The sequence below is a fragment of the Bombina bombina genome, chromosome 3, assembly GCF_027579735.1.
Source record: "Bombina bombina isolate aBomBom1 chromosome 3, aBomBom1.pri, whole genome shotgun sequence".
In the NCBI taxonomy this organism is placed as follows: Eukaryota; Metazoa; Chordata; class Amphibia; order Anura; family Bombinatoridae; genus Bombina; species Bombina bombina.
This window is the reverse complement of record NC_069501.1, coordinates 1,141,980,352-1,142,006,829: the sequence shown is the minus strand read 5'-3', so window position 1 is coordinate 1,142,006,829 and position 26,478 is coordinate 1,141,980,352. Positions and strand designations below refer to the sequence as shown.

Here is a 26,478-nt window from a genome sequence, read left to right as displayed (position 1 = left end):
ACATTTCTGTGGTGTTTGTGTTTAGCTGCAATTTTCCTCTTACTCATTTACTGTACCCACACATATTTTATATACCGTTTTTCTCGCCATTAAATGGACTTTCTAAAGATACCATTATTTTCATCATATCTCATAATTTACCATAACTAAATTATAAAATATGATGAAAAAAAACACACTTTTTCTAACTTTGACCTCCAAAAAACACCCATGCTAAATAGTTTCTAAATTTTGTCCTGAGTTTAGAAATACCCAATGTTTACATGTTGTATGCTATTTTTGTAAGTTATAGGGCAATAAATACAAGTAGCACTTTGCTATTTCCAAACCATTTTTATTATTTTTTTCTTTCAAAATTAGCGATAGTTACATTGGAACACTGATATCTGTCAGGAATCCCTGAATATACCTTGACATGTGTATATATATTTTTTTTAGTAGACAACCCAAAATATTGATCTAGGCCAATTTTGGTATATTTCACGCCACCATTTCACCGCCAAATGCGATCAAATAAAAAAAATTGTTCACTTTTTCACTAACTTTTTCACTAACTTTGGGTTTCTCACTGAAATTATTAACAAACAGCTTGTGCAATTATGGCACAAATGGTTGTAAAGGCTTCTCTGGGATCCCATTTGTTCAGAAATGGCACTTTTATATGGCTTTGGCATTGCTTTTTGGTAATTAGAAGCCTGCTAAATGCCGCTGCGCACCAAACTTGTATTATGCCCAGCAGTGACAGTTAATTAGCTAGCTTGTAGGGAGCCTGTAGGGTTTATTTTTAGCTTTAGTGTAAAGATCAGCCTCCCACCTGACACATCCCACCCCCTGATCCCTCCCAAACAGCTCTTCCCTCCCCCACAATTGTTCCCGCCATCTTAAAGGGACAGTCAAACCAAAAACCATTTTAAGTTATACCTATAAACTTTACATCAATCCTCATTTAGCAATGTAGCCCAGTTTTCCAATAAACTGTGTTTGCCAGTAAAATAACTTGCTGTTCGTGCCGCAGCCCTTTCAAAATGTCAGTTAAGCCCCTCCCCTTTTTCGTCGTCCGTGACATTGGCATGTTCTTGTTATCTTTGTAACTGTTCTATCCTCTTTGTAACCGACTTTTGCGCATGCACAATGCGCCTATTGTACTGAAGCCAGTTACGAGGAGGATAGTAACCTGCAAAGAAGCCTAAAAGTAGTGATACAGGAGCAGGATACAGGTAGCCCTCGATTTACGCCGGGGTTAGGTTCCAGGAGGAATGGTTGTAAATCGAAACCGTTGTAAATTGAAACCCAGTTTATAATGTAAGTCAGTGGGAAGTGAGGGAGTTAGGTTCCAGGCCCCTCTCAAAATTGTCATAAGTAACACCTAATACATTATTTTTAAAGCTTTGAAATGAAGACTTTAAATGCTAAACAACATTATAAACCTAATATAGATTGTATCATCATCAAACCAAGTTTAATGAACAAAAACATTTGCTAAACATCACCTAATTTAAATAATCACACAACAGATTGCATCATCATCAAACTAAGTTTAATGAACAAAAACGTTTTTTTACTTGCATTTTTCTGCAATCAGTTCTCTGCATTGTTAGCATGTTAGATAATATTGGTTCTGCACCTATTCTATGCATTTCAATCTGCAGTGATTAATAAGAAGTTAGGCACCCTCACCTGAAGCTGCTGGACAGGAAGATAATAGGGAAGTGCCTGCTAAATTTTGCTCGATAGATCTGGTCTGATCTGTATACACAGATCTATTTAAGGCTGTTAAAGGGCCACTAAACCCAAAATCTTTCTTTCATGATACAGATAGAGAATAGAAATTTAAACAAAATTACAATTTACTTCGATAATTTATTATGCTTCATTTTTTAAATATCCTTATTTGAATAAAAAGCAATGTACATGGTGAGCCAATCACATGATGCTTCTATGTGCAGCAACCAATCATCAGCTAGTGAGCATATCTAGATATGCTTTTCATCAAGGAATATCAAGATTAGATTAGATAATATAGATTACTAATATAAGTAAATTAGAAATATGTTTAACATTGCATTTTCTTTCTAAATCATAAAAGAAAAAATGTGGGTGGCATGTCCCTTTAAGTTGCATAACTTTGCTGCAAAACAAGCGGACAGCTCCACCTACTGGCTATTTTAATTAGTGCATTGCTTTCCAAAGCTTCTCAATAGCAGTCACATTACTGAAAAAAAGGTTATTTCTGAAACGGCGCAAATTGAACCGGCGTAAAACGAGGGCCACCTGTATACTGATAACAGCAGTGGCACAGGGGCAGGGCTCTAGGGAGGCTCAGGCACAGACTTGACTTCCTTGCAGCTTACTTTCCTCCTTGTAAACGGCTTCAGTACAATAGGCGCATGCGCAAAAGCCGTGTTACGAGGAGGATAGAACAGTTACAGAGATCACAAGAACATGCAGATGTCACTGACTAAAAAGGGGAGGGACTTAACTGACATTTTGAAACGGCTGTGGCGCGAACAGTAAGTTATTTTACTGGCAAACACAGTATATTGGAAAACTGGGCTACATTGCTAAATGATGATTGATGTAAAGTTTATAGGTATAACTTAAAAATGGACAACTGCTGGCCGAAAGTAAGTTCCCCAGCGATGGGCCGCCCACCCGCCTCCCTGAAATGGCTCCAACCCACCAGTGATCGGCACCATCACTGGCCGATGCAGAGAGGGCCAAAGAGTGGCTCTCTGCATTGGTGTGCCTAAAAAGGAATTGCAGTGATGCCTCAATATCGAGGCATCACTGCAATACCTTGAAAGCGTCTGGAAGCGATCAGGATTGCTTCCAGCCGCTTGAAACCCCTGACAACGTACAGGGTACGTCGCTGGTCTTTAAAGACCAGTTTGTGTAAGACATACCCTGTATGACATGCGTCATTAAGGGGTTAATACATCTACAAGTTTTACAATTGGGTTTTTGTCATCTTGGCTCATAGGAAGTATCACCCCCCCCCCCCCCTCAAATTACGGCACTGGAAACATTATGTAAAACCATTTGAAAATATTAATTTACTTTTTAAATTCAATACAGAAAACACTGGAGTTCCATCTAATTTATTTTACACACATACTCAAATGTTTTTTTCTCTTGTTAAGTGTAGTCAGTCCACGGGTCATCCATTACTTATGGGATTATATCTCTTCCCCAACAGGAAGTTGCAAGAGGATCACCCAAGCAGAGCTGCTATATAGCTCCTCCCCTCACATGTCATATCCAGTCATTCTCTTGCAACCTAACTAAAGATAGGTCGTTGTGAGAGGTCTGTGGTGTTTTTAAACTTAGTTTATTTCTTCAATCAAAAGTTTGTTATTTTAAATGGCACCGGAGTGTGCTGTTTGTTTCTCAGGCAGCATTAGAAGAAGAATCTGCCTGCGTTTTCTATGATCTTAGCAGACGTAACTAAGATCCACTGGCTGTTCTCGCACATTCTGAGGAGTGAGGTAACTTCAGAAAAGGGGAATAGCATGCAGGGCCCCCCTGCAAACGAGGTATGTGCAGTAAATTATTTTTCTAAGCAATGGAATTGACTGAGAAATTACTGCTGATACCAATGTAATGTAAGTTCAGCCTTAAATGCAGTGGTAGCGACTGGTATTAGGCTGATGAGTGTGTGTACACTGAAGTATTTTTCTAGGGAATGGAATTTGACTCAGAAAATACTGTTAATACTGAAGTAATGTATGAGCCTTAACTGCAGTAAAAGCGACTGGTAGCAGGCTTATTAATAACACTTCATAACTTTTTTAAAATGTATGTTCAAAACGTTTACTGGCATGTTAATCGTTTTTTGTGAGGTACTTGGTGATAAAACTTATTGGGGCATGATTTTTACCACATGGCTAACTTGTTTCTGCATAGAAAGTTAACTGAGCTTCCCCACTGTTGTCATATGAGTGGGAGGGGCCTATTTTAGCGCTTTTTTGCGCAGTAAAAATTCAGTCACAATCTTCCTACTTCATCCTCCATGATCCAGGACGTCTCTAGAGAGCTCAGGGGTCTTCAAAATTCATTTTGAGGGAGGTAATCAGTCAAAGCAGACCTGTGACAGTGTGTTTGACTGTGATAAAAACGTTAATTATTAAATTGTTATCCGTTTTTGGGTATTAAGGGGTTAATCATCCATTTGCTGGTGGGTGCAATCCTTTGCTAACTTAATACATTTACTGTGAATTTGGTTGCTATAACTAATTTGGTTCATTGTTATTTCAACTGTGACAGCTTTTTGTGCTTCTTAAAGGCACAGTAGCGTTTTTTATATTGCTTGTAAATTTATTTGAAAAGTATTTTCCAAGCTTGCTAGTCTCATTGCTAGTCTGTTTAAACATGTCTGACACAGATGAATGTTTGTTCACTATGTATGAAGGCCAATGTGGAGCCCCATAGAAAGTTGTGTACTAAATGCATTGATGTAACTTTAAATAAAAGTCAGTCTTTACATGTAAAGAAATTATCACCAGACATCGAGGGGGAAGTTATGCCGACTAACTCTCCTCATGTGTCAGTACCTTCGCCTCCCGCTCAGGAGGTGCGTGATTTTGTGGCGCCAAGTACATCAGGGAGGCCCTTACAAATCACTTTGCAAGACATGGCTACTGTTATGACAGAAGTATTATCTAAATTGCCAGAATTAAGAGGCAAGCGTGATAGCTCTGGGTTAAGGACAGAGCGCGCTGATGATGTGAGAGCCATGTCCGATACTGCGTCACAATTTGCAGAACATGAAGACGAAGAGCTTCATTCTGTGGGTGACGGATCTGATCCAGGGAGACTGGATTCAGAGATTTCTAATTTTAAATTTAAGCTTGAGAACCTCCGCATATTGCTAGGGGAGTTATTAGCGGCTCTGAATGATTGTAACACGGTTGCAATTCCAGAAAAATTATGTAGGTTGGATAGATGCTATGCGGTACCGGTGTGTACTGACGTGTTTCCTATACCTAAAAGGCTTACAGAGATTATTAGCAAGGAGTGGGATAAACCCGGTGTGCCTTTTTCCCCTCCTCCCATATTTAGGAAACTGTTTCCTATATACGCCACCACACAAGACTTATGGCAGATGGTCCGGTGGAGGGAGCAGTTTCTACTTTAGCTAAGCGTACCACTATCCCGGTGGAGGATAGTTGTGCCTTTTCAGATCCAATGGATAAGAAATTAGAGGGTTACCTTAAGAAAATGTTTGTTCAACAAGGTTTTATCTTACAGCCCCTTGCATGCATTGCGCCTGTCACTGCTGCGGCAGCATTCTGGTTTGAGTCTCTGGAAGAGGCCATTCGCACAGCTCCATTGGATGAAATTATGAACAAGCTTAAAGCACTTAAGCTAGCTAACGCATTTGTTTCTGATGCCGTCGTACATTTAACCAAACTTACGGCTAAGTACTCCGGATTCGCCATCCAAGTGCGCAGAGCGCTATGGCTTAAATCCTGGTCAGCTGACGTGACTTCTAAATCTAAATTGCTTAATATTCCTTTCAAAGGGCAGACCTTATTCGGGCCCGGCTTGAAAGAAATTATCGCTGACATTACGGGAGGTAAGGGCCATACTCTGCCTCAGAACAGGGCCAAATCAAAGGCCAAACAGTCTAATTTTCGTGCCTTTCGTAACCTCAAGGCAGGAGCAGCATCAACTTCCTCCGCTCCAAAACAGGAAGGAGCTGTTGCTCGTTACAGACATGGCTGGAAAACTAACCAGTCCTGGAACAAGGGCAAGCAGGCCAGAAAACCTGCTGCTGCCCCTAAGACAGCATGAAGAGAGGGCCCCCTATCCGGAAACGGATCTAGTGGGGGGCAGACTTTCTCTCTTCGCCCAGGCTTGGGCAAGAGATGTCCAGGATCCCTGGGCGTTGGAGATCATGTCTCAGGGATATCTTCTGGACTTCAAAGCTTCTCCTTCACAAGGGAGATTTCATCTTTCAAGGTTATCAGCAAACCAAATAAAGAAAGAGGCGTTTCTACGCTGTGTACAATACCTCTTACTAATGGGGGTAATCCACCCAGTTCCGCGGACGGAACACGGGCAAGGATTCTATTCAAATCTGTTTGTGGTTCCCAAGAAAGAGGGAACCTTCAGACCAATCTTGGACTTAAAAATCCTAAACAAATTCCTAAGAGTTCCATCATTCAAAATGGAAACTATTCGAACCATCCTACCCATGATCCAAGAGGGTCAGTACATGACCACTGTGGACTTAAAGGATGCCTACCTTCACATACCGATTCACAAGGATCATTATCGGTACCTAAGATTTGCCTTCCTAGACAGGCATTACCAGTTTGTAGCTCTTCCCTTCGGGTTAGCTACGGCTCCAAGAATCTTTACAAAGGTTCTGGGCTCACTTCTGGCGGTACTAAGACCGCGAGGCATAGCGGTGGCTCCGTACCTAGACGACATCCTGATACAAGCGTCAAGTTTTCAAACTGCCAAGTCTCATACAGAGATAGTTCTGGCATTTCTGAGGTCGCATGGGTGGAAGGTGAACGTGGAAAAGAGTTCTCTATTACCACTCACAAGGGTTTCCTTCCTAGGGACTCTTATAGATTCTGTAGAGATGAAAATTTACCTGACGGAGGCCAGGTTATCAAAACTTCTAAATGCTTGCCGTGCCCTTCATTCCATTCCACACCCGTCAGTAGCTCAGTGCATGGAAGTAATCGGCTTAATGGTAGCGGCAATGGACATAGTACCATTTGCGCGCCTGCATCTCAGACCACTGCAATTGTGCATGCTAAGTCAGTGGAATGGGGATTACTCAGATTTGTCCCCTCTACTAAATCTGGATCAAGAGACCAGAGATTCTCTTCTATGGTGGCTTTCTCGGCCCCACCTGTCCAAGGGGATGACCTTTCGCAGGCCAGATTGGACGATTGTAACAACAGACGCCAGCCTTCTAGGTTGGGGCGCAGTCTGGAATTCCCTGAAGGCTCAGGGATCATGGACTCAATAAATATTCTGGAGTTAAGAGCAATATTCAATGCTCTTTTAGCTTGGCCTCAGTTAGCAACTCTGAGGTTCATCAGATTTCAGTCGGACAACATCACGACTGTGGCTTACATCAATCATCAAGGGGGAACCAGGAGTTCCCTAGCGATGTTGGAAGTCTCAAAGATAATTCGCTGGGCAGAGTCTCACTCTTGCCACCTGTCAGCGATCTACATCCCAGGCGTGGAGAACTGGGAGGCGGATTTTCTAAGTCGCCAGACTTTTCATCCGGGGGAGTGGGAACTTCATCCGGAGGTCTTCGCTCAACTGATTCATCGTTGGGGCAAACCAGATCTGGATCTCATGGCGTCTCGCCAGAACGCCAAGCTTCCTTGTTACGGATCCAGGTCCAGGGACCCGGGAGCAGTGGGTCCTGTCCGCCATGGTCTCTGCCTCTGAGGCAGGACCTTCCAATTCAGGGTCCTTTCAACCATCCAAATCTAATTTCTCTGAGGCTGACTGCATGGAGATTGAACGCTTGATTCTATCAAAGCGTGGCTTCTCGGAGTCGGTTATTGATACCTTAATACAGGCTAGGAAACCTGTTACCAGAAGAATTTACCATAAGATATGGCGTAAATATTTATATTGGTGCGAATCCAAGAGTTACTCACGGAGTAAGGTTAGGATTCCTAGGATATTGTCTTTTCTACAAGAGGGTTTAGAAAAGGGCTTATCCGCTAGTTCATTAAAGGGACAGATTTCTGCTCCGTCTATTCTTCTACACAAGCGTCTGGCAGAAATTCCAGACGTTCAGGCTTTTTGTCAGGCTTTGGCTAGGATTAAGCCTGTGTTTAAGACTGTTGCTCCGCCGTGGACCTTAAACTTAGTTCTTAACGTTCTGCAAGGTGTTCCATTTGAACCCCTTCATTCCATTGACATCAAGCTGTTATCTTGGAAAGTTCTGTTTTTGATGGCTATTTCCTCGGCTCGAAGAGTGTCTGAGTTATCTGCCTTACATTGTGATTCTCCTTATCTGATTTTTCATTCAGACAAGGTAGTTCTGCGTACTAAACCTGGGTTCTTAACCTGGGTTCTTACCTAAGGTAGTTTCTAACAGGAATATCAATCAAGAGATTGTTGTTCCATCATTGTGTCCTAACCCTTCTTCAAAGAAGGAACGACTTTTGCATAATCTGGACGTAGTCCGTGCCCTGAAGTTCTATTTGCAGGCAACTAAAGATTTTCGTCAAACTTCTTCCCTGTTTGTCGTTTACTCTGGACAGAGGAGAGGTCAAAAGGCTTCGGCTACCTCTCTCTCCTTTTGGCTTCGTAGCATAATACGTTTAGCCTATGAGACTGCTGGACAGCAGCCTCCTGAAAGAATTACAGCTCATTCTACTAGAGCTGTGGCTTCCACCTGGGCCTTTAAAAATGAGGCTTCTGTTGAACAGATTTGCAAGGCTGCGACTTGGTCTTCACTTCACACCTTTTAAAAATTTTACAAATTTGACACTTTTGCTTCTTCGGAGGCTATTTTTGGGAGAAAGGTACTTCAGGCAGTGGTTCCCTCCGTTTAAAGTTCCTGCCTTGTCCCTCCCTTCATCCGTGTACTTTAGCTTTGGTATTGGTATCCCATAAGTAATGGATGACCCGTGGACTGACTACACTTAACAAGAGAAAACATAATTTATGCTTACCTGATAAATTTATTTCTCTTGTAGTGTAGTCAGTCCACGGCCCGCCCTGTCTTTTAAGGCAGATCTAAATTTTAATTAAACTCCAGTCACCACTGCACCCTATAGTTTCTCCTTTCTCGTCTTGTTTCGGTCGAATGACTGGATATGACATGTGAGGGGAGGAGCTATATAGCAGCTCTGCTTGGGTGATCCTCTTGCAACTTCCTGTTGGGGAAGAGATATAATCCCATAAGTAATGGATGACCCGTGGACTGACTACACTACAAGAGAAATAAATTTATCAGGTAAGCATAAATTATGTTTTTTTATCACGTGTGTATATATCTGTAGAGAATATATTTGCATGAATCAGTGCATTTTTGTGTACTGATATCTAGGTATCTTTTGTATGCTAGCTAGAAGAGACATGTCCCACAGAAAAATATACAGTGTTCTCCACAGAACGTTTTGCTAAACAGGTGTCGTTATAAAGTTGCTTGATTGAGGCAGTGTAATACATTATATTATTAGAACATTTTCTTCTATTCAAAGCACAAGGTAATTGCATAATTTAACATAATTGTATTTAATTATTTTTTGTGCAATAAACGTTGCTTAATATTGGATTCAGATAGGGCATGCAATTTTTAACAACTTTAAGTGTCAATAAACTTTAAAAATTATGTTATATAATTCTGCACATAGTGCAGAATTATATAACATATTAGCCAAACATTATAAAACATAATTGTACCCTATTAATTTTTTTAAAAAAACGCTGTTTTACAGACTCGCTATCTGTACTCTGCTGAGCGGGTCTGTTATATTTACTCAGTGCATCGGGCCAGCTGTATAGTCACAGCCCGGCCCGACCGCGCCATAGCACTAAGTGCAGCTCGCTCCTGCTGTCAGACAGAGCAGGAGCGAGCTGCACTTAGTCTTATGGCGCGGTCGGGCCGGGCTGTGACTATACAGCTGGCCCGATGCGCTGAGTAAATATAACAGACCCGCTCAGCAGAGTACAGATAGCGAGTCTGTAAAACAGCGTTTTTTAAAAAAAAATGAATAGGGTACAATTATGTTTTACAATGTTTGGCTAATATAATGTTATATAATTCTGCACTATGTGCAGAATTATATAACATTATTTTTAAGGTTTACTGTCCCTTTAACAATTTACTTTTATCCTGAAATTCGCTTTGTTCTCTTGGTATTCTTTGTTGAAAGCTAAACCTACTTAGGCTCAAGCCAATTTAAAAGCCCTTGAAGATCGCCTCATATCAGTACATTTTGACAGTTTTTCACAGCTAGACAGCGCTAGTTCTTATGTGCCATAAAGATAACTGTGCTCACTCCTGTGTAGTTATGAGTAAAACTTGTTAATGCAAAAATGAGTAATAAAGGGATAATCATTTTTTAAATAATAAAAATTCTGGTGTACTGCCCCTTTAAATTTTAGCTGGGTTGTTAGTAAAATCCGCTTTGTGGGGTTTGCCCAATAAAGGGATACTAAACCCAAATTCTTTCCTATGATATGGTGAGTCCACGTCTTGAGTAATTACTGTTGGGGATATCACTCCTGGCCAGCAGGAGGAGGCAAAGAGCACCACCATTAAACTGCTAAGTATCACTCCCTTACCCACAACCCCCAGTCATTCTCTTTGCCTTTGGTGCATGGAGGAGGTGAGGTTTAGGTGTCTGGAAAAAATGTATTTAATCTACAAGCAAATTTTGGTGTATAGCCATATTCCATGTCATTTCTTGCAGTTGGGTAGCGATGGCTTTAAAGCAGTTAGGAACTTGTAAAGAGTTACTTAGTGCGTTTTCCTAACAATTGCTGCCCTAGTTTAGAAAGCCAGAGTTTGGCTACTCTGTTCATTCTTTTTCAAAGGTCTTTGTGAAGAACTGTCTTCTCATACCTTGCAACTGTCTACATGCCGGACAGCGGAGCAGGTAAGTGCTTTTTCTTCCAGTTGGGGAGACCGTGCACTTAACAAACTAAGACACTGATTTTTTTTTTTTATTGGGACATAGATAATCCTGTGGTATGGGTTACACTGGGGCATGTAGCAGGCACTGTAGCATGTGTGAGACTTTTACCCTTTAAAAAGAAAGGGTAAAATGTTTTTATTGGGCTTTATTTTCTGACACATATTTACTTGATGAAACAATACAAGTTTAAAGGGACAGTAAAGTAAAAACTAAACTTTCAGGATTCAGATAGGGCATACAATTTTAAACAACTTTCCAATTTACTTTTATCATCAAATTTGCTTTGTTCCCTTGGTGGAATTTTTGAAAAGCTAAACCTAGCTAGGCTCAAACTGATTTCTAAACAGTTGAAAACCGCCTCCTAGCTCAGAGCATTTTGAAAGTTTTTCAGTGTTGGACTGTGCTAGTTCACATGTGTCATATAGATAGCATTGTGCTCACTCCCGTGACGTTATTTAGGAGTCTTCACTGATTGACTACACTGCATGTCTGTCAAAGGCACTTCGATAAGGAGGCTGTCTGCAAAGACTTAGATGCAAGGTAATCATAGAGGTAAAAAATATATTAATATAACTGTTGGTTATGCAAAAACGGGGAATGGGTAATAAAGGGATTATCTAAATTTTTAAATAAGAAAACATTTGGTGTAGACTGTCCCTTTTTAAACTGAAAGTAATGCTGAATTTTCTATTTCAGAAGCTTATTCATTTCCCCTTTGCTTTAAAATAAAACGATGCAACATTTTAAACTGTCCAGTTTGAAAAATAGTTTATTTCTGGTACTCGTGTACCTGCAAACTATTTTTAGTGCCTCTGTGTCGCAGCAGTAATTTGAGCTCGGCAGTTGCAGTCATATTAAATGTGTTTTTCTTAACTTTTCTCACATAATTTTAGCTGGGGATCGATCCTAATTTGGAATAAAATTTAAAGTGTATTTTTTCCTTGGCTTAATATATTTGAATATTAAAATCTTTGAAAGTTGTTTTTCTCCATTTCTGGGTGATCCAGTCTTAATTGGTAGCGGTAAGGCACCTCAATAATTGAGGTTTGGGGTTGCCTGAGGGGTATTTTAGAAGTTTATTTACTGTTTCACAAAATGTCTGATATGGAGCAAGAGCCTGCTCTCATGAATTCATGCTTATGCCTTTTTTTTTGTTTTAGATGCACAAATTGCAGCTCCTATGTGTCAAGAAAATCTTGCAAAATAAATGTAAATATTTTTTGAGCCTAATGTCTCTCAGGATGATGGTGTTAAAAATAATACCTCTGCTTTCTCCTGCTATGTCCCAAGCCTCAATGGTGTCGCATGCAGTGCTTTAACTCCTAGTGGAGTTTATTTAAAAGCAGAAATTGCTGCCCATGTATCCTCAGCGGTATCTGCGGCATAAGCTGCCATTCACAGATTACAGGGAATACGCAAGAGGCAATCTAGAAATTCAGAAAGTAAGGTGCCTGTCCTCAGTTCTGCTTCCCAAGTTACCCTTTCTCATAAGTCTGATGAGAAAGATACATTGGGACTTTCTGAGGGTGAAATCTCAGATTCGGACAGTACAATTCCTTCTTCCGAGACTGAGGTGGTATCCTTCAGATTTAAACTTGAACACCTTTTGTGTATTGTTAAAGGAGGTTTTGATATTTGTGAGATCACAAAACAAGAGGGCTCCTCCTAGTGTAGTACTGCGAGTATATCCAATATTCTTAAATATAAAAAAGAAAGATACTCACAAAATGAGCAGCACCAATGTGCTAATTGACACAAGCTGAGATCCCTGTTTCCCAGCGAACTTATCTGCCAGGGGATGGGGGGGGGGGGGGGCTTGAGGTGCCCAGAGTCTGTTGTTTCTTTCATGTAATTAGCAAGAGTCCATGAGCTAGTGACGTATGGGATATACATTCCTACCAGGAGGGGCAAAGTTTCCCAAACCTTAAAATGCCTATAAATACACCCCTCACCACACCCACAATTCAGTTTTACAAACTTTGCCTCCTATGGAGGTGGTGAAGTAAGTTTGTGCTAGATTCTACGTTGATATGCGCTCCGCAGCAAGTTGGAGCCCGGTTTTCCTCTCAGCGTGCAGTGAATGTCAGAGGGATGTGAGGAGAGTATTGCCTATTTGAATGCAGTGATCTCCTTCTACGGGGTCTATTTCATAGGTTCTCTGTTATCGGTCGTAGAGATTCATCTCTTTACCTCCCTTTTCAGATCGACGATATACTCTTATTTATATACCATTACCTCTGCTGATTCTCGTTTCAGTACTGGTTTGGCTTTCTACAAACATGTAGATGAGTGTCCTGGGGTAAGTAAATCTTATTTTCTGTGACACTCTAAGCTATGGTTGGGCACTTTGTTTATAAAGTTCTAAATATATGTATTCAAACATTTATTTGCCTTGACTCAGAATGTTCAACATTCCTTATTTTTCAGACAGTCAGTTTCATATTTGGGATAATGCATTTGAATTAATCATTTTTTCTTACCTTCAAAAATTTGACTCTTTTTTTCGCTGTGGGCTGTGAGGCTCGCGGGGGCTGAAAATGCTTCATTTTATTGCGTCATTCTTGGCGCAGACTTTTTTGGCGCAAAAAATCTTTTCCGTTTCCGGCGTCATACGTGTCGCCGGAAGTTGCGTCATTTTTTGACGTTATTTTGCACCAAAAATGTCGGCGTTCCGGATGTGGCATCATTTTTGGCGCCAAAAGCATTTAGGCGCCAAATAATGTGGGCGTCTTATTTGGCGCTAAAAAAATATGGGCGTCGCTTTTGTCTCCACATTATTTAAGTCTCATTTTTCATTGCTTCTGGTTGCTAGAAGCTTGTTCTTTGGCATTTTTTCCCATTCCTGAAACTGTCATTTAAGGAATTTGATCAATTTTGCTTTATATGTTGTTTTTTTCTATTACATATTGCAAGATGTTCCACGTTGCAACTGAGTCAGAAGATACTTCAGGAAAATCACTGCCCGGTGCTGGAGCTACCAAGCTAAGTGTATCTGCTATAATTTTTGGTATCTGTTTCTCCAGCTGTTGTTTGTTTCTTCTGTTATGTGCGATCAGTCCACGGGTCATCATTACTTCTGGGATATAACTCCTCCCCAACAGGAAATGCAAGAGGATTCACCCAGCAGAGCTGATATAGCTCCTCCCCTCTACGTCAGTCCCAGTCATTCTCTTGCACCCAACGACTAGATAGGATGTGTGAGAGGACTATGGTGATTATACTTAGTTTTTATGACTTCAATCAAAAGTTTGTTATTTTACAATAGCACCGGAGCGTGTTATTACTTCTCTGGCAGAGTTTGAAGAAGAATCTACCAGAGTTTTCTACTATGATTTTAACCGGAGTAGTTAAGATCATATTGCTGTTCTCGGCCATCTGAGGGAGGTAAAGACTTCAGATCAGGGGACAGCGGGCAGATGAATCTGCATTGAGGTATGTAGCAGTTTTTATTTTCTGAATGGAATTGATGAAAAAATCCTGCTATACCATTATAATGACATGTATGTATACACTTCAGTATTCTGGGAATGGTTTTTCACCGGAACTACTCTGTTAAAGGTTACTAATCCTTTTAATAAATATTGTCATGTTAAACGTTTTTGCTGGAATGTAGAATCGTTTACATTGCTGAGGTACTGAGTAAATAAATGTTTGGGCATTATTTTCCACTTGGCAATTGTCTGCTTTAAATTGTGACAGTTTCGTTTCTCCTCACTGTTGTGTGTGAGAGGGAGGGGCCGTTTTTGGCGCTCTTTTGCTACGCAGCAAAAAAATTCCAGTCAGCTACTATTATATTTCCTGCATGATCCGGTTCACTGACAGATCTCAGGGGTCTTCAAACTTCTTTGAAGGGAGGTACATTCTCTCAGCAGAGCTGTGAGAATTTTTATTGACTGTGAATAAAAACGTTACTCTGTAATTTTTTTATGTCAAATTTAGTTATTTACTAATGGGAACAAACCTTTGCTAAAAGTTGTGTTATTTTAAACTTGATGTTTTAACTGTTTTTTCAGTTCATTATCTCAACTGTCATTTAATCGTTTAAGTACCTCTTTGAGGCACAGTACGTTTTTGCTAAAAAAGATTATAACCAGGTTGCAAGTTATTGCTAGTGTGTTAAACATGTCTGACTCAGAGGAAAATATCTGTGTCATTTGTTCCTATGCCAAGGTAGAGCCCAATAGAAATTTATGTACTAACTGTATTGATGCTACTTTAAATAAAAGTCAATCTGTACAATGTGAACAAATTTCACCAAACTGCGAGGGGAGAGTTATGCCGACTAACTCGCCTCACGCGGCAGTACCTGCATCTCCCGCCCGGGAGGTGCGTGATATTATGGCGCCTAATACATCTGGGCGGCCATTACAGATAACATTACATGATATGGCTACTGTTATGACTGAAGTTTTGTCTAAATTACCAGAACTAAGAGGCAAGCGTGATCACTCTGGGGTGAGAACAGAGTGCGCTGACAATACTAGGGCCATGTCTGATACTGCGTCACAGCTTGCAGAGCATGAGGACGGAGAGCTTCATTCTGTGGGTGACGGTTCTGATCCAAACAGATTGGATTCAGATATTTCAAATTTTAAATTTAAATTGGAGAACCTCCGTGCATTACTAGGGGAGGTCTTAGCAGCTCTCAATGATTGTAACACCATTGCAATACCAGAGAAACTGTGTAGGTTGGATAAATACTTTGCGGTACCGGCGAGTACTGACGTTTTTCCTATACCTAAGAGATTAACTGAAATTGTTACTAAGGAGTGGGATAGACCCGGTGTGCCGTTCTCACCCCCTCCAATATTTAGAAAGATGTTTCCAATAGACGCCACTACTCGGGACTTATGGCAAACGGTCCCTAAGGTGGAGGGAGCAGTTTCTACTTTAGCTAAGCGTACCACTATCCCGGTGGAGGATAGCTGTGCTTTTTCAGATCCAATGGATAAAAAATTAGAGGGTTACCTTAAGAAAATGTTTGTTCAACAAGGTTTTATATTACAACCCCTTGCATGTATCGCGCCGATTACGGCTGCGGCAGCATTTTGGATTGAGTCTCTGGAAGAGAACCTTAGTTCATCTACGCTAGACGATATTATGGACAGGCTTAGAGTCCTTAAACTAGCCAATTCATTCATTTCGGAGGCCGTAGTACATTTAACCAAACTTACGGCTAAGAACTCTGGATTCGCCATACAGGCACGTAGAGCACTGTGGCTAAAATCCTGGTCAGCTGATGTTACTTCTAAGTCCAAATTACTTAATATACCTTTCAAGGGGGCAGTCTTTATTTGGGCCCGGGTTGAAAGAAATTATCGCTGACATTACAGGAGGTAAGGGCCACGCCCTACCTCAAGACAAAGCCAAAGCTAAGGCTAGACAGTCTAATTTTCGTTCCTTTCGGAATTTCAAAACTGGAGCAGCGTCAACCTCCACTGCACCAAAACAGGAAGGAGCTGTTGCTCGTTACAGGCAAGGCTGGAAACCTAACCAGTCCTGGAATAAGGGCAAACAGGCCAGGAAACCTGCTGCTGCCCCAAAAACAGCATGAACCGAGAGCCCCCGATCCGGGACCGGATCTAGTGGGGGGCAGACTTTCTCTCTTCGCTCAAGCCTGGGCAAGAGATGTTCAGGATCCCTGGGCGCTGGAGATCATATCTCAGGGATACCTTCTAGACTTCAAATTATCTCCCCCAAAAGGGAGATTTCATCTGTCAAGGTTGTCAACAAACCAGATAAAGAAAGAAGCGTTTCTACGCTGTGTACAAGATCTGTTATTAATGGGAGTGATCCATCCAGTTCCGCGGTCGGAACAAGGACAAGGGTTCTACTCAAACCTGTTTGTGGTTCCCAAAAAAGAGGGAACTTTCAGGCCAATCTTAGATTTAAAGATTCTAAACAAATTCCTAAGAGTTCCATCGTTCAAAATGGAAACTATTCGGACAATCTTACCTATGATCCAAAAGGGTCAGTACATGACCACAGTGGATTTAAAAGATGCTTACCTTCACATACCGATTCACAAAGATCATCAACGGTATCTACGGTTTGCCTTCCTAGACAGGCACTACCAGTTTGTAGCTCTTCCATTCGGATTGGCTACGGCCCCAAGAATCTTCACAAAGGTTCTGGGTGCCCTTCTGGCGGTACTAAGACCGCGAGGGATTTCGGTAGCTCCGTACCTAGACGACATTCTAATACAAGCTTCAAGCTTTCAAACTGCCAAGTCTCATACAGAGTTAGTTCTGGCATTTCTAAGGTCGCATGGATGGAAAGTGAACGAAAAGAAAAGTTCTCTTTTTCCTCTCACAAGAGTTCCATTCTTGGGGACTCTTATAGATTCTGTAGAAATGAAGATTTACCTGACAGAAGACAGGTTAACAAGGCTTCAGGATGCATGCCGTGTCCTTCATTCCATTCAACACCCGTCAGTGGCTCAATGCATGGAGGTGATCGGCTTAATGGTAGCGGCAATGGACATAGTACCTTTTGCACGCCTACACCTCAGACCGCTGCAATTGTGCATGCTAAGTCAGTGGAATGGGGATTACTCAGATTTGTCCCCTACCCTGAATCTGAATCAAGAGACCAGAAATTCTCTTCTATGGTGGCTTTATCGACCACACCTGTCCAGGGGGATGCCATTCAGCAGGCCAGACTGGACAATCGTAACAACAGACGCCAGCCTGCTAGGTTGGGGCGCTGTCTGGAATTCTCTGAAGACTCAGGGATTATGGAATCAGGAGGAGAGTCTCCTTCCAATAAACATTCTGGAATTGAGGGCAGTTCTCAATGCCCTTCTAGCTTGGCCCCAATTAACAACTCAGGGGGTTCATCAGGTTTCAGTCGGACAATATCACGACTGTAGCTTACATCAACCATCAGGGAGGGACAAGAAGCTCCCTAGCAATGATGGAAGTATCAAAGATAATTCGCTGGGCAGAGTCTCACTCTTGCCATCTGTCAGCAATCCACATCCCGGGAGTGGAGAACTGGGAGGCGGATTTCTTGAGTCGCCAGACTTTTCATCCGGGAGAGTGGGAACTTCATCCGGAAATTTTTGCCCAAATACTTCGACGTTGGGGCAAACCAGAGATAGATCTCATGGCGTCTCGCCAGAACGCCAAACTTCCTCACTACGGGTCCAGATCCAGGGATCCGGGAGCGGTTCTGATAGATGCTTTGACAGCACCTTGGAACTTCGGGATGGCTTATGTGTTTCCACCCTTCCCGCTGCTTCCTCGATTGATTGCGAAAATCAAACAAGAGAGAGCATCTGTGATTCTAATAGCGCCTGCATGGCCACGCAGGACTTGGTATGCAGATCTAGTGGACATGTCATCCTGTCCACCTTGGTCTCTACCTCTAAGACAGGACCTTCTGATACAGGGTCCATTCAAACATCAAAATCTAACTTCTCTGAAACTGACTGCTTGGAAATTGAACGCTTGATTTTATCAAAGCGTGGTTTTTCTGAGTCGGTTATTGATACCCTGATTCAGGCTAGGAAGCCTGTTACCAGAAAGATTTACCATAAAATATGGCGCAAATACCTATACTGGTGCGAATCCAAACGTTACTCCTGGAGTAAGGTTAGGATCCCTAGGATATTGTCTTTTCTACAAGAAGGTTTAGAAAAGGGTTTATCGGCTAGTTCATTAAAGGGACAGATTTCAGCTCTGTCCATCTTGTTACACAGGCGTCTGTCAGAGAATCCAGACGTCCAGGCTTTTTGTCAAGCTTTAGCTAGGATCAAGCCTGTGTTTAAAGCCGTTGCTCCGCCATGGAGTTTAAACTTAGTTCTTAACGTTTTACAAGGTGTTCCATTTGAACCCCTTCATTCCATTGATATAAAATTTTTATCTTGGAAAGTTCTGTTTTTAATGGCTATTTCCTCGGCTCGAAGAGTCTCTGAGTTATCAGCATTACATTGTGATTCTCCTTATCTGATTTTTCACACAGATAAGGTAGTTCTCTGCGTACTAAACCTGGGTTCTTACCTAAGGTAGTTACTAACAGGAATATCAATCAAGAGATTGTTGTTCCATCCTTGTGTCCAAATCCTTCTTCAAAGAAGGAACGTCTTCTACACAATCTGGATGTAGTTCGTGCCCTCAAGTTCTACTTGCAGGCAACTAAAAATTTTCGCCAAACTTCTTCCCTGTTTGTCGTTTATTCTGGACAGAGGAGAGGTCAAAAAGCTTCTGCTACCTCTCTCTCTTTTTGGCTTCGTAGCATAATACGTTTAGCCTATGAGACTGCTGGACAGCAGCCTCCTGAAAGAATTACAGCTCATTCCACTAGAGCTGTGGCTTCCACTTGGGCCTTTAAGAATGAGGCCTCTGTTGAACAGATTTGCAAGGCTGCAACTTGGTCTTCGCTTCATACTTTTTCCAAATTTTACAAATTTGACACTTTTGCTTCTTCGGAGGCTATTTTTGGGAGAAAGGTTCTTCAGGCAGTGGTTCCTTCTGTATAATGAGCCTGCCTATCCCTCCCGTCATCCGTGTACTTTTGCTTTGGTATTGGTATCCCAGAAGTAATGATGACCCGTGGACTGATCGCACATAACAGAAGAAAACATAATTTATGCTTACCTGATAAATTCCTTTCTTCTGTTGTGCGATCAGTCCACGGCCCGCCCTGTTTTTTAAGGCAGGTAAATATCTTTTAAATTATACTCCAGTCACCACTTCACCCTTGGTTACTCCTTTCTCGTTGATTCTTGGTCGAATGACTGGGACTGACGTAGAGGGGAGGAGCTATATCAGCTCTGCTGGGTGAATCCTCTTGCATTTCCTGTTGGGGAGGAGTTATATCCCAGAAGTAATGATGACCCGTGGACTGATCGCACAACAGAAGAAAGGAATTTATCAGGTAAGCATAAATTATGTTATTGCATGTCATGACAAACTTATTAATGCAGATAAAATTTCCTTTAGTACGGTTACATTACCTGTTGCTGTTCCGTCAACATCTAATTTTCAGAGTGTTCCTGATAAACATAAGAGATTTTATTTTTTAAATCCATTAAGAAGGCTATGTCTGTTATTTCTCCTTCTAGTTTACATAAAAGACTTTTAAAACTTCTCTTTTTTCAGATGAATTTTTAAATGAACATCATCATTCTGATACTGATAATGGTTCTTCTGGTTCAGAGGTTTCTGTCTCAGAGGTTGATGCTGATAAATCTTTGTATTTGTTCAAGATGGAATTTATTCGTTCTTTATTTAAAGAAGTATTAATTGCATTAGAAATAGAGGATTCTGGTCCTCTTGATACTAAATCTAAACGTTTAAATAAGGTTTTTAAATCTCCTGTAGTTATTCCAGAAGTGTTTAATCTCCCTGATGCTATTTCTGAAGTAATTTCCAGGGAATGGAATAATTTGGGTAATTCTTTTACTCCTTCTAAACGTTTAAGCAATTATATCCTGTGCCATCTGACAGATTAGAGTTTTTTTGGGACAAAATCCCTAAGGTTTTGGGGCTGTCTCTACTCCTGCTAAATGTACTACTATTCCTACGGCAGATAGTACTTCATTTAAGGATCCTTTAGATAGGAAAATTGAATCCTTTCTAAGAAAAGCTTACTTATGTTCAGGTAATCTTCTTAGACCTGCTATATTTTTAGCGGATGTTGCTGCAGCTTCAACTTTTTGGTTAGAAGCTTTAGCGCAACAAGTAACAGATCATAATTTTATAGCATTATTATTATTCTATAACATGCTCATAATTTTATTGGTGATACCATCTTTTGATATCATTAGAGTTGATGTCAGGTATATGTCTCTAGCTATTTTAGCTAGAAAAGCTTTATGGATTAAACTTGGAATGCTGATATGTCTTCTAAGTCAACTTTGCTTTCCCTTTCTTTCCAGGGTAATAAATTATTATCTCAACTGTTTCTGGAAGGAAGGGAACTTTTTTACCAAAGGATAAAAAATCTAAGGTAAATTTAGGTCTAATAATCATTTTCGTTCCTTTCCTCACAACAAGGAACAAAAGCCTGATCCTTCATCCTCAGGAGCGTTATCAGTTTGGAAACTATTTCCAGTTTGGAATATATCCAAGCCTTATAAAAACCTATAGCCAGCTCCTAAGTACCCATGAAGGTGCGGCCCTTATTCCAGCTCAGCTGGTATGGGGCAGATTACGTTTTCTTCAAAGAAATTTGGATCAATTCCGTTCTCAATCTCTGGTTTCAGAACTTTGTTTCAGAAAGGTACAGAATTGGCTTCAAGTTAAGGTCTCCTGCTAAGAGATTTTTTTCTTTCCCGTGTCCCAGTTAACACAGCAAGGCTCAGCATTTCTGAAATGTGTTTCAGATCTAGAGTTGGCTGGAGTAATTATGCCAGTTCCAGTTCTGGAACAGGGGCTGGGGTTTTATTTTATCTCTTCATTGTACCAAAGAAGGTCAATTCCTTCAGACCAGTTCCGGATCTATCAATATTGAATCGTTATGTAAGGATACCAACATTCAAGATGGTTACTGTAGGACTATCCTGCCTTTTGTTTAGCAAGGGCATTATATGTCTACAATAGATTTACAGGATGTGTATCTGCATATTCCGATTCATCCAGATCACTTTTAGTGTCTGAGATTCTCTTTTTAGACAAGCATTACCAGTTTTGTGGCTCTACCGTTTGGCCTAGCCTCAGTTCCAAGAATTTTTTTCAAAGGTTCTCGGTGCCCTTCTTTCTGTAATCAGAGAACAGGGTTTTGGTATTTACTTATTTGGACGATATCTTGGTACTTGCTCAGTCTTCTCATTTTCGAAGAATCTCATACGAATCGACTTGTGTTGTTTCTTCAAGTTCATGGTTGGAGGATCAATTTACCAATCAGTTCATTGATTCCTCAGACAAGGGTAACCTTTTTAGGTTTCTAGATAGATTCAGTGTCTATGACTCTGTCCTTGTCAGACAAGAGAAGTTTAACATTGATATCAGCTTGTCAAAACCTTCAGTCACAATCATTCCCTTTGGTAGCCTTATGCATGGAAATTTTAGGTCTTAGGACTGCCGCATCAGATGCGATCTCCTTTGCTCGTTTTCACATGCGACCTCTTCAGCTCTGTATGCTGAACCAATGGTGCAGGGATTACTCAAAGATATCTCAATTAATATCTTTAAACCGATTATACGACACTCTCTGACATGGTGGACAGATCACCATCGTTTAGTTCAGGGGGCTTCTTTGTTCTTCCGACCTGGACTATAATCTCAACAGATGCAAGTCTTACAGGTTGGGGAGCTGTGTGGGGGTATCTGACGGCACAAGGGGTTTGGGAATCTCAGGAGGTGATATTTCCGATCAATATTTTGGAACTCCGTGCAATTTTCAGAGCTCTTCAGTCTTGGCCTCTTCTGAAGAGAGAGTTGTTCATTTTGTTTTCAGACAGACAATGTCACAACTGTGGCATACATCAATCATCAAGGAGGGACTCACAGTCCTCTGGCTATGAAAGAAGTATCTCGAATTTTGGTTTGGGGCGGAATCCAGCTCCTGTCTAATCTCTGCGGTTCATATCCCAGGTATGGACAATTGGAAAGCGGATTATCTCAGTCGCCAAACGTTGCACCTGGGCGAATGGTCTTCACCCAGAGGTATTTCCTCAGATTGTTCAAATGTGGGAACTCCCAGAAATAGATCTGATGGCTTCTCATCTAAACAAGAAACTTCCCTGGTATCTGTCCGGATCCCGGGATCCTCGGGCGGAGGCAGTGGATGCATTATCTCTTCCTTACAAGTGTCATCCTGCCTATATCTTTCCGCCTCTAGTTCTTCTTCCAAGGGTATTCTCCAATATTCTAAGGAATGCTCGTTTGTCCTGCTGGTAGCTCCAGCATGGCCTTACAGGTTTTGGTATGCGGATCTTGTCCGGATGGCCTCTTGCCAGCTGTGGACTCTTCCGTTAAGACCAGTCTTTCTGTCTCAAGGTTCTTTTTTCCATCAGGATCTCAAAACCTTAATTTTAAGGTATGGAGTTTGAACGCTTGATTCTTGGTCAAAGAGGTTTCTCTGACTCTGTGATTGATACTATGTGACAGGCTCGTAATCTGTATCTAGAGAGATATATTATAGAGTCTGGAAGACTTATATTTCTTCAGGATGGTTTAGATAAAGGTTTGTCCGCAAGTTCCTTGAAAGACAAATCTCTGCTCTTTCTGTTCTTTTTCACAGAAGGATTGCTAATCTTCCTGATATTCATTGTTTTGTACAAGCTTTGGTTCGTATAAAACCTGTCATTAAGTCAATTTCTCCTCCTTGGAGTTTGAATTTGGTTCTGGGGGCTCTTCAAGCTCCTCCTTTTGAACCCATGCATTCTTTGGTCGTTATATTACTTTCTTGGAAAGTTTTGTTTCTTTTGGCCATCTCTTCTGCCAGAAGAGTCTCTGAATTATCTACTCTTTTTTTGTGAGTCTTCTTTTCTGATTTTGCATCAGGATAAGGCGGTGCTGCGAAATTCTTTTGAATTTTTTACCTAAGGTTGTGAATTCTAACAACATTAGTAGAGAAATTGTGGTTCCTTCATTATGTCCTAATCCTATGAATTCTAAGGAGAAATCATTGCATTCTTTGGTCCTCTTTGCATGCTTTTACTAAATTCTACCATTTTGATGTGTTTTCTTCTTCTGAAGCAGTTTTTGGTAGAAACGTACTTCAGGCAGTGGTTTCAGTTTGAATCTTCTGCTTATGTTTTTTCATTAAAATTTTATTCTGGGTGTGGATTATTTTTGGCAGGAATTGGCTGTCTTTATTTTATCCCTCCCTCTCTAGTGACTCTTGTGTGGAAAGATCCACATCTTGGGTAATCATTATCCCATACGTCACTAGCTCATGGACTCTTGCTAATTACATGAAAGAAAACATAATTTATGTAAGAACTTACCTGATAAATTCATTTCTTTCATATTAGCAAGAGTCCATGAGGCCTGCCCTTTTTTGTGGTGGTTTTGATTTTTTTAAAGCACAATTATTCCAATTCCTTATTTTATATGCTTTCGCACTTTTTTTCTTATCACCCCACTTCTTGGCTATTCGTTAAACTGAATTGTGGGTGTGGTGAGGGGTGTATTTATAGGCATTTTAAGGTTTGGGAAACTTTGCCCCTCCTGGTAGGAATGTATATCCCATACGTCACTAGCTCATGGACTCTTGCTAATATGAAAGAAATGAATTTATCAGGTAAGTTCTTACATAAATTATGTTTTTTAACTTGTTTTTAATACTTTGGGTAATGTACATTCCCATTGGTAATTTTAATAAAATTTCAACTGCATTATATGGAATCCTGACTCTTTGGACCTGGTTCTGGGCACCCTCGAGCCCCGACATCCTCTTAAGGATCAGTTAGCTGGGAAACTGTGAGGTCTCAGCCAGCCCCTTTTAGCACATTGGTGCTGCTCATTTTGTATATTTTCTTCCATAAATTTGCTATTATTGTTGATACCTGCAGTATTATATTAGGAGGCGCCCTGGTGTTTTGTGTTTATTACCTACAGATATCTGGACTCTGGGCACCTCGAGCCCCCATCCCCTGGGGGATCAGTTCGCTGGGAAACAGATCTCAGCCTGTGTCAATTAGCACATTGGTGCTGTTCATTTTGTTAGTATCTTTCTTTTTTATATTTGAGAATATTGGATATACTCACAGTACTACACTAGGAGGCGCCCTCTTGTTTTGTGATCTCTCACAGATATTGTTCCCTTAGTTGTGTTGGGAGTGGAGCTGCTGTTACCACAGATACTGTGTTCCATTTTGGAGTATGATATAACCACAGAAGACTACACTGAGACTTCTATCAATCCCACAGTGTCACTTACCAAGGACTCTGATAAGATAAGACTCTTATATACTGTGTATATTAGCATATTAGGTATCTCATATTTTCTGTGTATATATTTCAAATAGTGTGTGCTATCCGAGCGCCCCCTAGAGCTGGACATGTGAGTGTCACAGCAGGTTGGTCTATTAAAGGATTTTTTAGCTACTTTAGATGACTCTGATACCCCTGTCATTGTCACTCTTAAGAAATCTAGTAAACTTAATAGTTTCTTTGATTACCTTCCACTTTGGAGTTTTTTCCTGTGCCGGACCGTGCTAGGGAGATTATCTTACAGGAATGGGAGAAACCATGGGTGTCTTTTTTCCCATCTCCCATTTTTAAGGAAATGTTTCCTGTCGAAGACTCCAGTAAAGACCCTTGGTATACTGTACGCAAAGTTGAAGGGACCATTTCCACTCTGGCTAAGAGAACCACTATTCCTATTAAGGATAGCTTCTCTTTTAAGGATCCTATTGACAAGAAGCTGGAGGCTTATTTGAAAAAGATTTGTTCATCAAGGTCTCCAATGGCAACCTGTGGTGTGTATTGCCACAGTGAATAGTGCGGCATCTTATTGGTTCGACACCTTGTCTGATTCTCTTCAAGTATGGATGAAATTCAGGATATGATTTAAGCTCTTAAGTTGGCCAATTCCTTTATTGCAGATGCCGTTTTACAGGTTGTGGGACTAGGAGCTAAAACTGCTAGTTTCCAAGGGCGTTATGGTTGAAATCCTGGCCTGCGGACGTTTCCTCTAAAGTCAAGCTTTTGGCGATTCCTTACAAGGTCTAAACCTTATTTGGACCCGGTTTGGCAGAAATTATCTCTGATATTACGGGTGGAAAAGGGTCTTTTCTACCTCGAGATAAGAATAGGCCTAAAGGACGTCAGTCATTTTCATTCCTTTCGTAACTTCAGAGGAAAGCCTTCTCATTCTTTCAAGCAGGAATAACCCAAGTCTTCTTGGAAACCCAATCAGTCTTGTAACAAGAGGAAACAATCAAAGAAACCCGCAGCTGATTACAAATCAGCATGAAGGGTTTGCCCCTGATTCGGGATAGGATCTGGTGGGGGGCAGAATTTCTCAGTTCTCTCAAGCCTAGATACAAATTGTCCCAGATCCCTGGACTGTGGACATAGTATCCCAGGGTTACAAATTGGAATTAAAGACTTTTCCTCCCAGAGGCAGATTCCTTCTCAAGATTATCCACAGACCAGATAAAGAGAGGTGTTTTTGAAATGTATACATCTTCTTTCCTCCCTGGGAGTGATAGTTCCCGTTCAGGAACAGGGTCTCGGGTTCTACTCCAACCTATTCGTGGTTCCCAAAAAAGAGGGAACTTTCCGTCTCATTCTAGACTTGAAGTGTCTAAACAAGTTTCTCAAAGTTCCATCCTTCAAGATGGAGACTATACGCTCCATTCTTCCTTTAGTACAAGAGGGTTAGTTCATGACCAACCATAGACCTAAAGGATGCATATCTTCATGCTCCTTTTCACAGGGACCATCACAGATTCCTGAGATTTGCCTTTCTGTACAAACTTTTCCAGTTTGTGCCCCTTCCATTCGGTCTAGCCACGGCTCCTAAATTTTTTTTCAAAGGTTCTGGGCGCTCTTTTGGCAGTGGTCTGTTCTCGTGGAATTGCTGTGGCAGCCTACCTGGACGATATATTGGTTCAGGCGCCATCTTTTCAACAAGCAAAATTTCACAGAGATGTTTTTTCTTCGTTCCCACGGATGGTTTGTGAATCTGAAAAAAAGCTCCCTTTCCCCTGCTACAAGAGTAGTGTTCTTAGGGACCATAATAGATTCTCTATTGATGAAGATTTTTCTGACAGAGGTCAGGAAAAAAACAATTCCCCCTTGTCTCTCTTTAGGCTCTTGCTCATCCTTCAGTGGCTCAATGTATGGAGGTAATCAGTCTGATGGTAGCTTCCATTGACATCATTCCTTTTGCTCGATTCCATTTGAGAGCTCTCCAGTTGTGCATGCTCAGATAATGGAATGGC

The 26,478-nt window shown here is 41.1% G+C and overlaps 1 protein-coding gene across 5 annotated transcripts in view; it reads left to right on the top strand.

Annotated features, from left to right (window-relative positions):
- ZMYM2 (zinc finger MYM-type containing 2) overlaps positions 1-26,478 on the top strand; it is a 409,791-nt gene that overhangs the window by 86,863 nt on the left and 296,450 nt on the right. The gene's annotated exons all lie outside the window — the stretch shown is intronic.